This window comes from Mesoplodon mirus, assembly GCF_964341445.2.
Source record: "Mesoplodon mirus genome assembly, chromosome: 1".
NCBI classification, from domain to species: Eukaryota; Metazoa; Chordata; class Mammalia; order Artiodactyla; family Ziphiidae; genus Mesoplodon; species Mesoplodon mirus.
This window is the reverse complement of record NC_138976.1, coordinates 25939498-25953379: the sequence shown is the minus strand read 5'-3', so window position 1 is coordinate 25953379 and position 13882 is coordinate 25939498. Positions and strand designations below refer to the sequence as shown.

Here is a 13882-nt window from a genome sequence, read left to right as displayed (position 1 = left end):
AATTTTAAAAACAAAAAATAAAAGACCTATATCAAGTAAAAAAGAGAGAGAGATAGGATACTCTCTTTGAGTTTCTAAAGGGTTCTCCTTAGGAAGAGGGGCCTGACCTCCAGGGACCTAGGATAGAACCTCAAGAAAAGCAGATTTCAACTTCATACGAGGCAGAAGACCTTGAGAGAAAGACCTGTCCAAACTGAGTTCATGGTCTCATCCTCAGTTGTTCTCTCTCCTTCCTTCTGATACAGAGGGTCCTCCTGCCTAAGCACTTACAATCCACTATTTTTGGGGGGAAAGACTTCCTGGTATGGAGCCACAAGTCTTCAGGGAACTTCTTCTGGTTTGTCCTGTTTTATGCTCATGGAGAAATAGTGGCCATCCCGTTCTTTTAATAAGAAGAAACCTTCAGAATTTGCTAATGGGGTCATGTCTTACTTTAAACCAGATTAACAAGAAAAGGGAGTCCCACATCCACCCAGCAGACTAAAGAGAGAAAGAATCCTTAGGCAAGGGCCCTCCCCTGACAGTGATGGGTTAAAAGCAGAGGATGCTGGTAACCGGGGCTGCCTCTCAGCTCTGCCAGCAGTCATGGCTTAGCCTCCATCAACAGGGCCCCCACTCATCCAAGCAGAGGCACACAGCTTGATTGCAGGGGTCATGGTTGTGTTTATATAAATGGATCAGACATCACCTAAAGTCCTGAAACTTGCTTTTTTTTTTTAATTTTATTGAAGTAAAGTTGATTTGCAATGTTGTGTTAATTTCTGCTGTACAGCAAAGTGATTCAGTTATACATATGTATATATTCTTTTTCATATTCTTTTCCATTATGGTTTATCACAGCATATTAAATATAGTTCCCTGTGCTATATAGTAAGACCTTGTTATTTATCCATCCTATATATAATAGTTTGCATCTGCTAATCCCAAACTCCCAATCCTTCCCTCCCTTACTGTCCTCCCCCTGGGCAACCACAAATCTGTTCTCTATGTCTGTGAGTCTTATTCTGTTTCATAGATATGTTCGTGCAACTTGCTTTTTTAAGTAATGGTTATGGATATTATTCATGTTTTATTATTATGAACATCTTTCTCTAACTGTACATATAGGCCTATCTCATTCATTTTACAGGCTGAGTAGTAGTCTATTAAGTGGATACACATAATTTATTTACATAATCTGCTTTTATTGGACATCTGAGATATTTCCAAGTCCTTCCAAAACTACAGTGACAATTCTATGCATACATACATTTGTGTGCACTTCTGTTAGCATTCTCTAAAATATGTGAATATCTTTTCCTTCACTTTTTACTACAATAAACAGTTAGAACCTTTTTGCATACATCTCTGGGCACAAGTGTAGTATTTCTAAGAATATACCCTCCAAAGCAGAATTTGGATCGGAGAATTCCAAATATTCAGAGGGGATGAATATTTTTAAAATTTACTGCCAAATTGCCCTCCTAAAGATCCTACCAATTTATATACTTTCACCAGTAAGAGTATGAAAGTGTCTGCATCCCTCATATACACTACAACTCTGGTTATTTTAAACTTTTTAATTTTTGCTGATTTGTTAGGTAAAAAGGTGACTTTTTAAAAAAAGAATTGCATTTCCCTAGTCATTGGTGAGGTTGAGCATTTTAAAATATCTTTGTTGATATTTTCACTTTTTCTTCAGTGATTTGCCTGTTCAGAGACTTAGCTGGTTTTTCTTTGTCTTTTGTAATATTGATTTACAGGAGCTCTTTAAACAATTAATGCTTTCTTAATACTTTATCTGTTTTATATGCTATAAAAATTTTCTCCTGGTCTGTCACTTATCTTTTTTTTTTTTTTTTTTGCGGTACGCGGGCCTCTCACTGTTGTGGCCTCTCCCGTTGAGGAGCACAGGCTCCGGACGCGCAGGCTCAGCGGCCATGGCTCACGGGCCCAGCCGCTCCGCAGCATGTGGGATCTTCCCGGACCGGGGCACGAACCTGTGTTCCCTGCATCGGCAGGCGGACTCTCAACCACTGCGCCACCAGGGAAGCCCTGTCACTTATTTTTTAAATTTGCTTATCTTTGCCCATTTTTCTGTTGACTTATTTAGATTTTCCCATTGATTTGTAAAGACTTTTTCTATCCTAAGGATATCCATCTTTGTCGTAAATCTTGCAAATATGTTTGTTTTCTTTTCTGTTGAGACTTTCTTGAGTGGAGGAGATGTTTTATGTTTATTTTGGCACATATACCTCTGTATATCATAAGTCTTTAGAAAGGTTTTCCCCACCCTGAGATGCGATATTCACCAATATCTTCTTTAGGTTTTCCTAGCTGTGATTCTTTAATCCATCTGGAATTGATTTTGTTGTGTGGTATGCCATAGGAATCTCATTTTTTTCTTCCAAAATAGTTGGTCAGATTTCCCAATATCTTTCATCAAATTAGTCATCCTTTCCTCTCTGGTTTGTAATCCCAACTTAGTCATATATTTTTTATTTGGACTTGAAAGAGGTAGAAATTTTTATTATCAGCAATCTTGACTTCATTTACAAGGGAGAGATGAATTATTTGTTTTGCATGGGAAAGAAGAGTGTGGTGGCGGATAAAATCAGGAGAAGGCAGTTAAGATAGTCATGGAATTTATTGTGAAAAAGGAAAGTCTGAGGAAAAAATGGGGAAAGAGAAAACTACTGAGTCATAGAAGGAATGTGTTATCAAAACAACAGTGGCCACAGGGAAGGAATATTCGTGAGTGTCTCCCAAAGGGAAGGATGCAAGCAGAACTGAGTTGGTTGTCCTGAGCTCCCAGCTGAAGGCAAAGGTCACCAGTCAGCTCCCCCTGCCACATGACCTCACTAGGCCTGGCACAGAGTGCGTGTTAAGTCAGGGCTGTTAATTAATTAACAACTATGAAGAACTGGCATTGGGGCTGTATATTTAACATATATGTGAAGCTTATCCTGTAACATTTACGTTATGTGTAAAATACATATAAAGCTTTACTTTAAAGCTGAAAGTTATTTAAACTTTAAAGTAATACCTGTCCCTTATTAAAGCGAGAGAGAGAAAAAATAGAGGACAGAATAATGCTAGGGTTAGGATTAGCTTTTTTGAGCACCTACTAGGGTCCAGAACGTTATTAGCTGCTTTACATATATTTTATTTCATAAAGAAGAGAATTAGAACTCCTGTAATCCCACCATTTGAGATTAACCACCATTAACAATCTGCTGTATTTCCGTCCAGTCTGGTTCTTCTGATAAATGTTTTATAACAATATCTAACATTTATTGAGCTGTTACATGCCAGAACTAATAAAAAACGCTTTACTAAACCTCATAACAATCCTAAGAGATAGGCACTATTATTATTTTAATTTTATAGATAAGGAAATGGGGACTAGTGAGGTTAAATAATGGACACTGGTTCTGTATAACCAGTTTTGTAGATTACTTTTCATCACTTACGCTTATATCAGGAACGTTTTCCCACATTAGTAACTATCACGCAGAAGAGATCACTTAATAGCTACGTAATTCCGTTCAATCGTTAGTGATTTTTTAATAGAATAAATACTGCTGGTGGTGCTCATTTTGAAATGTACAGAAATATTGAATCACTATGTTGTGTGCCAGGAACTAACATAGTGTTGTAGGTCAATTACACTTCAAAAACAAACGAACAAACTCAGAAAAAGAGATCAGATTTGTAGTTACCAGAGGCTGGGGTGGGGAGGGGAGAAATTGGATGAAGATGGTCAAAAGGAACAAACTTCCAGTAATAAGATAAATAAGTGCTATGGATATAATGTACGACATGATTAATATAATTAGCACGTTGTATGTTGTATATGCAAAACGATAGGAAAGTAAATCCTAAGAGTTTTCATCACCAGGAAAAAAGGGTTTTTTTTGCTTTTTTAAAATTTTATATCTCTAAGAGATGATGGATGTTCACTAAACTTGTTGTGGTAATTCTTTCAGGATGTATGTAAGTCAAATTATCATGCTATACACCTTAAACTTGGACAGTGCTGTATGTCAGTTATATCTCAATAACACTGGAAGAAAATAAATTAAAAGTAAAATAAAAGAATAAATACTGCTGTTAGGAACAACCTTGTACTTAAAACTTTGTGCGTATCTGAGCACTCAGATTAAAAAAATAATAAGTGGAATTACTGAGTCAACTTTTTTTCAGGCTCTTTCTACATATTGTCAAACTGCCTTCCAGAAAGCTTCAACCATTTTACACTCCACCAGCAATAAATGAAAGTACCCATTTAACGCCCTAGCCAACACTAAGTATTATCAATTTTAAATTCTAACCAATTTAAATGGGTAAGCAATTATAAATCATCATTTCAGTTTTTTTATCATAAAGGAAAAACAAAACAGGATTTTGTTTCTTTCAAAATTTTAATTAAGCCTCTCTCATATGCCAGGCACTCTTCTGGGGGCTGAGGATGGGACAGTGAACAGGACAAACCCTACCCCTGCCTTCGTGGGACTCAGACCTAACATAGAGGTACGTTCAACAGGTAATGAACAAATTCCAGGTGTTAGCTCTATAATAAGTACTTAGAAGCACTTAGTGTTCATCGGCCCCTTCTAAAGTAAAGCACTAAGAACTCATATGATCCTCACAACAATTCTTTTGGGTAGGTGCTATTATTACCCCCCATTTTACAGATGAGGAAACTGAATCACCAAGAGGTCAAGTAACTTGCCCAAGGTCATACAACAAGTAGCAAAGGCAAGATTCAGACCCAGGCAACCCAGATTCAGTGGCCTTTACCTCTGCCATCCCTCTATTGAAAGACAGAGTATAGGGCATGCTGAGACACTGAAGAGTAGAAAGAAGATAAACGAAAATAGAAAAATTAAAACAAAGTGGATTCAAATAAATAGTAAAAGGATCAGAAATGGAAGTCCATTTGGGTCAGAAATATTACTGTGAGGTTCTTAACTGTGTCTTTGCCCTCCTTTATTCAGAGGAGTAGGTGAGAATGACACGTGGCAGAAACCTGCAGATCCTACACACATGGGACAATAAACCTGGAACAGTCCAAAGACAGGAAAGGAATGGTCTAAATTCTCCTGCTATGAGGCAGCAGAGGAGGGAAGAAGGGAGCAGCCCCTGCCTTCCTAGACCTTCAGGAATGGGAAAGATAAAGGGCTCGATCCCAGCAGCATTCAAAGCTGAACAGATGAGGAGAAAATAGAAACTTGTACATTTCCTGGGCTTCTGGCTAAGTGATCTCCCAGCTTGGCCTGAGGCTACCACCCCCTGGCAGGACCTGCAGTTTTGCAGACCTTGGGGTGACGCTGCTGTGGGCTGCAGCGCCATCTAGCAGATGTGACAGTGAAATGGCACCCGAACCACTCGGCCTTTCTGAAGTCCTTCGAAAGACAAGTACTGTACCCCACTGTGCTAAGTGCTGAGGTTGCCACGATGAATAAACAAGCCTCTGTCCTTGAGAAGGTCACTGTTCATCAGAGGAGACCATCGCAGGTTCTAGAGCAGAGATTTATGCAAGTGTTTAGGGAACAGGGGCTAAGGAGGCTGACCTTCCCTGCGGTTCAGGGAAGGCTACACAGAAGAAACAATAATTCAAACCAGGTCTCAAAAGATGAGGAATTATTTGTCAAGCAGTAGACAATAGAAGGAACTTACAGGCAATGGGACCAGAAGTTCAAAGGCCCAGAGATGTGAAAGAGTTCAATGCATTCTGGAAAGGTTGGAATATTCAAACCACAAGCCACTGGCAACCTTACAGACCAGCTAGTTCCATGTTTAACAGATGAAGTTACGAAGATTCAGGCATGGAGGGGACCTCATGCAGATTCACACCCAAGTTAGGAGTGTCCACACTGGAACCCATGTCTCCTGGCCACAGGAGATCAAGGCCTGCAACCAGCTCTCTGGAGAAGTCATGGTCGCCTGGCAGGGCCCAGCAGTAAGGCTGGGCACATGGAGATTTGACCTTGAACTCAAGAAGAGCTGCTTGCATTCAGAACCTACCTCTACCCCTAGCTAGGTGAGGTTTTCAAGTTACTTATTCTTTTCAAGTCTCAGTTTTCTTATCTGTCAGATGGGAACCATCATAGTCCTCACCTCATATGGTGGTTGTGAGACTAGAAAGAGTTAATCCATGTGAAGTGCTTGACGCGATGCCCAGTATATGCTGAGTGCTTGGGGATCAGATACTAAGTCTGCAACTTTAATATTGTCACTTTTTATTGCAGTATTATGATATTTTTCTTATTTGAAAGCATTTATTATTATTGATTGTTTACTATTTATTATTTTTACTGTTTCTTATTATGTACTAAGAACTTACTGAAGAAACTGGGGCTATTCTGTCTGAATAAGGATAAACACAGAAGCCACAGTCCTGTTTGCAAAACTTGAAGGGTTGTGCTAGAACAGAAGGAGTGGAAATCATCTGAGGGGCCCTGGGGGCCCAAGCCAGGCACAGCGGTTGAGAGCTGCAGGAAGGCAGATTTTCGTGTAGTGTCAAGAACTTTCCTACCCTTCAAGTGGCCCTGGGCGGAAGTTGTTTACTTGTTGTTGGAAATGTTCAATCTGAGACCAGATGACTATTGATCGCTGCCACGCCCCACCTTGCATGGGGCAGGAAGTCATCTAGCCCATTTCACTATCTGATGCCTTACATATCTAATTGACCTCTGCTTTCTAGGGGAATATGATTTGGTAGGTCATCTGGGAAGACAGCTGTCTATGTTTATAAATTTCAAAGTCATGAGCAATGCTCAAAGAAGTCAGGATCCAAAATGTATAACCCTGTTTTTCAGAGTAATTCATTAGATTTCAGCTAAATGTGAGGAAAGGCTGAGATGCCCATGTCAGCCTGGAGACAGGGGGAATGGTCCAGAGAAACTGAAGGCAGCTCAGCCTTATTCCCCAAGTGCTGCCTGGAGAATGTGTCTTCATTCTGAGGAGATGGGAAGGGCTCTTACGATCCTGACAGCCATAGAGGGTGCAGAGGTATCGCCTCAAATCATTAAATAGCAGAACACATCAAATGCTCCCTATTCAACATTTATGCAAGGTCTGCTACGTGCGAGCACTTGGAATATAAAAGTGAATCCAAAAACCAGAGTCTAGATGAGGCCAGGAGGGGTACAGTCTAGGAAGGTAATAAGACCTGGGCACAGAATAATTTCAGTCCACAATGGAAAGGACTAGTGTTAATAGACAGGCCCTTGGGGTCACATGACTCTCACAGGAGGCAGCGGTGGAGGAAGTGATATTTGAGCTAGGCCTTGAATAACACGTAGTATTTGAACCCAAAATGATGAGAGGGAAGAGCCTCTCAGAGGAAACAGCAATGTAGGCAAAAGCGTGGGGGGCCTAAAAGCACGGCTTAGGGGTGGATGGAGCCCCACTGTGGCTGGAGTTTAGGGAGTGTAAGGGGTAGTGCAGGATATAAGATCAGAGAAGGCATCATACGGCAATTCCCCTCCCTGGTGTGTACCCAAGAGAACTGAAAACATGCCTCCACGTAAAAAACATGTACACTAATGCTCATAGCAGTATTACTCAATAACAGCTGAAAAATGGAAACAACCCAAATATAATGTAGTATATGTACACAATGCAATGTTATTCAGCATTCAGCAAAAAAAAAAAAAAAAAAGGAATGAAATAGTGATACATGCTACAGCATGGATGAAACTTGGAAATGTGCTAAATGAAAGAAGCCAGGCACAAAAAAACACCTGTCATATGATTCCATTTACATGAAAGGCCCAGAATAGGGAAACCTATAGAGATAGAAAGATTGGTGATTGCCTAGGGCCGGGGTGGGGGGTTAGGAGTTGATGGCTAAAGGGCATGGGGTTTCTTCTGGGGATGATAAAAATGTTCTAAAATTGGTTATGGTGATGGTTGCACAACTCCATGAATATACTAAAAACCATTGAATTGTACCCTTTAAATGGGTGAATCGTGCGGTATGTGAACTGTATCTTAGTACAGCTATGACAAGCAAGCAAACCAAATGGTCCTTCCCAGAGTCAGCGTGAGAATCAGTGGGATAGACCACAGAAAACACCTAATCGACCTCCCCCAATGGTACAGAAGGGGACATTAAGGCCCAGAGAAGGGAAGGATTCACCCAGGGTCTTGCAGTGAGTCAGCGACAGAGCTGGAACTAGACCGTACGGCTCTGCCGCCTGACTCAGGGTCCCTGCTATGCCCAGCGCTATTCTCCTTACTTTTCCACTCCTAGAAATGCAACCCCCAAGCAGAATTCATAGCCACAGCTGCCTGACAGTCTACCTGGAGAAACAGGGAAAGAGCAGCAGAATCATAAGATTTGTTTCCTGACTCAGCGTTGGAAGAAAGGCCATAAATGAGGTTGATATCTCCTTTGTAATAGTCTCACCAGATGGTCATCCAGCAACCTTTGAACATCCTGGGTGACAGGGAAATTGATACCTCCAAAATATCCTCCTTCCATCTTTGAACAGCTTTGTGGTAAATAGAATTCCATCTCCCTTTACTCTGTGTATAGGGAGGTCTAAGGGGTATACTTTAGCCAGACTTCTGTGGGAGGCCTTGAAATGAACTGCAATTGTGTTTGCATCTCTTTCCCTCGCTTGGTCAGGTGTTTCTAAGGGCAGGGGCTGGGTCTGAGTTTATATCCCAATGTCCCAAAATAGAGCCAGCACAGGGAAGGCAGTTCTGAATGTTTGGTGAAAGAATGAGTGAACCAAAAAGAGAAACCATAGGGTTTGATGCTCTCTAGCCCTTCCCCTGGAGAGTTTCTCTTTCCTTGGTTTCAATGACATGACCCAATCTTGATGCTCCATGCATTTTGGGGCCCCTCCACTGCCTTCAACACTGTCTTCTGCTCATGAATGATAGCATTTTTCAAAGGGTACACTTCAGATTTTCTGGCTCTTCCCACTGTTAGAGAATTCCTCTACTCTCTCAGCTCACTCCAGGATGCTCAGCCAGACTCACCACTTGGGTGAACTTGGGTGGCCACCAGACATCCCCATTGAATGACCCTCATCACCACAGATGTCCAAACTGATTCATCATACCTTTGCCAAGAGACGTACCCTCCCAAGGTTTTCCTGCCTCTTATTAGTACCAAATACAGCCAAAAAATATTTCCTTACCCTAGCAAGTACATTTGCATTCTCATTTTTTTAATGCACAGCGTTTCTCCCATTCAAACAAAATCAGGAGGCTAGACATTCAGGACATACTGCCTCAGAACAAATCCGGCGTAGCTGAAATGTAAAGGGAAAGCAAAGAATCAAATTCTTGGCTTTTGAAATTCATAGCAAGAAAAGTCTTAAAAGCCAAGATTCTGGTTTGGGAGAGCCAGGCTTTTTCTGATAGACTAGAGCTCTGTCTTCTAGAAGCATGATTTGGGGCATAAAAAGCAGAGTTTAAGGAATTGGGACTTTAAATTCCAGCCATTCATGGCTTTTCCTACTCCCTTTAAATATCAGCTAAGCTACTCTCACACCTTCATTCCCTCTCAACTGCACTGCTCCAAGCTGAGCCCTCCCAACTCCAGGCCTGGGATGTTGTCACTGCTCCTTACCGAGTGCAATGGCTCTACCCCATGCTCCCGCATCCACCTTACACAGTCTACTGCAGTGGTCCTTACACATCCTACCTCAGACCCTTCCAATGTCTCCTCTTTGCCCTCTAGAAACAATTTACATCAATTCAATAAATACTTACTGAACAGGATAAGTATTCTTATCAATCTAGCAGAGATTGGGGTTAGCCAATTAAAACCCCTGGACCAAGTCAGGCCTACCAACTGGTTTTGCAAATAAAATTTTATTGGAACACAGCCCCACTCACTCATTTACATGTTGTCTATGGCAGCTTTTGTGCTGAGAAGGCAGAGTCAAGTAGCTGTAACAGAGGGAGTATGGCCCAAAACACCTCAAATATTCACTACCAGACCCTTTACAGAAAATGTTTACTGACCCAAGTGCTAGGTGCTGAGGATTCCACAGTGGATGAAATACACATCCTCCCCTGCTGCTTATAGATGAGGGTGTTCCACCCCAGGCCCTTGCCTACCACTTCTGCCCTGTCTCCCACCGCCCTCTCTCCAAGTCCTCTGAGAGTACACCGGTTCCTAGATTTTGGAATTCACAGATCAATAAAAACAATTTTTTTAATCACAGAGGATTAACATAGGATTATCAGATAGGTACATTTTTAAAAACCAACTACTATCTAATATTACCATCATTTTATAAGGAAAAAACATTTTAACATTAAAAAGCAGCAAGGATATCTCTAAAAATAAAGAAGAATTCCACAAGCTACATTAGTTTTACAAAATTCATCCTGTGGACTTTATTTTTCCCATTGCTGTGAATGATGACCCTTCTTCACTCATCATCACAGGTCTGTGGGCAGTCACATGGGACCTTTGATCTAGTCTAGGCAAACTGGTTTACTTTGTATTACCCAGATTTGCTATGGCTCTTCCCATGCAATTTTGCATCGGCAAAGCTCTTCCTCCTATTCTTCTGCTCATTGTTCAAAGCCCAGCTCATTAGCAGCAGAAGCTTAAGCTTCCCTCCAGCAGCAATCTAAAGACCCAGCTGCTCAGAGTTGCACGCAGGCTGTCGGCAGCGCGGATGAGTGATATGGCTGGGGTAGCTCTGTCGGCCACGGAGCAGGCTGACAGGAGGGCCACCTGGAGTGTGGCCCTTCCACTGGCACAAGCAGGTGAAGCCCTTTGACACAAGCATGCTGACAGCTCCACAGTGAAGGCTCGCAAATGCCCGAGAGGTGAACACCAGCTTCCTGACAAGTCTCTCATAAGGGCGCCAGGCAGCAGCCAGCTCCCAATCAGCAGGTGGTGGCAGCAGACACTGAGAGAGGTCGCCTTACTGGCAGGCAGCCCCAGGATACTGGGTACTCACTGCTCACGTGAAGCTTCTGGAATCCCCTTATACAATCCTAAGGTCTGTGGAAAAACAAATTATGGCTCTGTGATGAAGATAATCCCAGCAAGGCCTGGTGCCAAGCATACTTTCCTGCCTGACTTTGCTTCGGGGACAAACATTCTCCAGGCTTCCCTGCTGACCCAGCACCTCCTCCCTCCCCTGATGTGTCTGTGTGTGATCACTTTTGCAAACCCTCCACCGTGGGTGAGATATGAACAGTGAGCACCCCATCTCTTTTTACCAGCGGGAGTGGGGCTGCATTTCTCTAACTGCTCTCCACATTAGGGTGAGAGGTCTCCTTGTCCTTCTGAGACGGTTTATAGCCAAGTTGTTTTGCTTCTCAGTCATTTAATCCCTGTTGACTGTCTCAGTCATTTGAGACAGACAGGGAAAAAAAGGTTAAATTTCCAAGGGGAAATTAGAGACCCTGAGGCAAAACTGGAAAGAAGTCTTGGGATCACCTGGCTCAAACACCTCCCACTACAAAGAAGGAAACTGAGGCCCAGACAGGGAAGAGAATTGCTCAAGACCTCACAGGGAAAGCTGGAACTAGAAATAAAACCTCCTTGGTCAGCCCAAACCTCTTCAACTAGACACTGAAATGTCCAGATTGTCATTCCCTATAATCCAGAATTAAGGTAGTATTCCTTCTAGAAAACAGGAGAATATGTACCAGCTCAGATTAGGACGTGGTAAGAAAAGGGGAGTCTGGGTGAAGAGGGAGAATGTCCCAGGCAGCACATAATGACATATCAGACACTCACCCTTCGTAGTAGCATTTCTGCTAAAGGCTGGAGGAACAGGGTCCCCAAATTTTAAGTAAAGACACCACAAAATTTGTTCTCTTAAGACCTTCATATTCAGCCCAGATGAGGAAGCCGAGGTCCGAAGAAGGGGGGCAGGAATCAAGTGAAGGTCATGCACCGTCAGGTGGAGGGTGGAATTAGGAGCTTCGCCTCAGAGGGTCTGGTCCAGCTCTCTCCTTGGCAGTTGGTCAGACTATCAGCCATCCCTGTCCTGGGGCTACCGGCCAGTCTTGAACTTGGGACTTCATCTCAGCTTTCCCTACAGAGAGTCAGCTGTTCTTTTGGGCCAGTTGGTGCCAGGCTGATATTGCATTCCTCTCCTTGGCCCCCAAGCCAGGGACACGCTTTCCTGCAGCCCGATGCCATCCCCCATGGCGTGATTTCTGTGTGGTGGCCCAGGGAACAGCTGGTTGGAGGGTGGCAGGCTGAAGCTCTGAGTCAGGCCTGGCTAGTTCTACGAAGATCACCTGCCCACCAGGAGGGCTTGGGTTTTACTGCCTTCTGGCCATGTGTCACAGCAAGACATGCTAAACTCTCCCTGTGACTTGAGGATATGGCTTGGGCTGTCTGGGGCAGGTAGGGCAAGGACACTGAAAGCAATCCAGGCAGCACCCCTTTCCTGGGTCAGCCAATGCAGCAAGGAGGGCCACCTGGAGTGTGGCCCTTCCACTGGCACAAGCAGGTGAAGCCCTTTGACACAAGCATGCTGACAGCTCCACAGTGAAGGCTCGCAAATGCCCGAGAGGTGAACACCAGCTTCCTGACAAGTCTCTCATAAGGGCGCCAGGCAGCAGCCAGCTCCCAATCAGCAGGTGGTGGCAGCAGACACTGAGAGAGGTCGCCTTACTGGCAGGCAGCCCCAGGATACTGGGTACTCACTGCTCACGTGAAGCTTCTGGAATCCCCTTATACAATCCTAAGGTCTGTGGAAAAACAAATTATGGCTCTGTGATGAAGATAATCATCATGCAGCAAGGTCCTGGCGCCTGCCCTCATGCAAGGGAAGCAGTCTTGACCTCAGAACCCCCATTCCAGACCCGTGTCCAGCATTGCCGGACCAGTCTAGGAAACCAGCAGACCAGCTCGGCAAAGGGGAGAGCAGAGAGAGGTTCCTTTCCCTAAAGAAAGAGTCCAGAGCATCAGAAAGTAGCACCCTGGCCCATGGCCCAGATCCCCCAGCTTCTGTGGGCCAAAGGACCTCAAAGATCTTCTAGCTCAAGTCCTTCATGGAACAGGAAAGAAAACAGGCCCAGAGAGGGGAAGGAGTTTTCCCTGGGTCACACAGCAACTTACAGCCAGGACTAAAATCCAGCCCTGCTGTTCATCCAGTTCTCAACCCACAAATGCTTTCAGAGCGTGGAGGTGACAGATGTCACTCTGGCCCCCAAAGGGTCATGAGGGAAACATTGCTAAGAGCCACCAGGTGCCCTCACGGGGTGAGTACTAAGTGTAGTTGCCCTGTACAGAGTTGGGATTGCACAAAGCATATATATGCATTGCCTTTTTTAATATGGTCAGCAATCCTATAAGGTAAGTGTAATTATTATCATCATTTACTTGAAAATTAACCAGGAGGCCTTCACTGGACCCTCTCTAGTCATCCCTTGTCCTTTATATCCCCTCACTGTCACATCCAGTCAATGGACCAGTAAAACCAGACATCTCTAGAGCACCCCGGGAACAGAAAGGAAGGGAGCTATAAACAGAATTCCAGCTGCCCGAGGTCTCAAGGACCACAATACGGACTCTCTGCTAAACATCATTCCGAACCCTTCTCCGACCACTGAAGCAGAACAGCCTGGGAGCATCCAGCGCTCCCCCCCGGGGGGCTCACCCTACAACCAGCACAGGACCTGGTGGGCTCACCTGAACCAGTCTCCCTGCAAACATGTGCTGGGAAGAAGCTTGGCCCACAGTAACCCCAGCCCCTCTATTTTTGTTCTATCACACACGCCAGGGCTCTCTTTGCCTCTCCTCCCCACACCCCCGCTCTCTGCCTGACAGCCAGCTGCCTGTCTATTTGAGGAAGCTGCAGTTACAGCCTCTGCAGTCTTTCTCCCTGCCAGCCCAGTGATGCCCTGTTATGGGTGTGCTCTCCCTGTGACTCAGACCCAGCCAATAGACAAA

General features: G+C 43.9%; 1 long non-coding RNA gene across 1 annotated transcript in view; it reads left to right on the top strand.

Moving 5' to 3' along the window:
* The window catches only part of LOC309803486, a 565063-nt gene that overhangs the window by 534125 nt on the left and 17056 nt on the right, over positions 1–13882 (top strand). Inside the window, exon 8 of the long non-coding RNA XR_014293951.1 lies at positions 4430–4512. This is a non-coding gene — a long non-coding RNA (uncharacterized lncRNA). The remainder of the gene's footprint in view (positions 1–4429; positions 4513–13882) is intronic.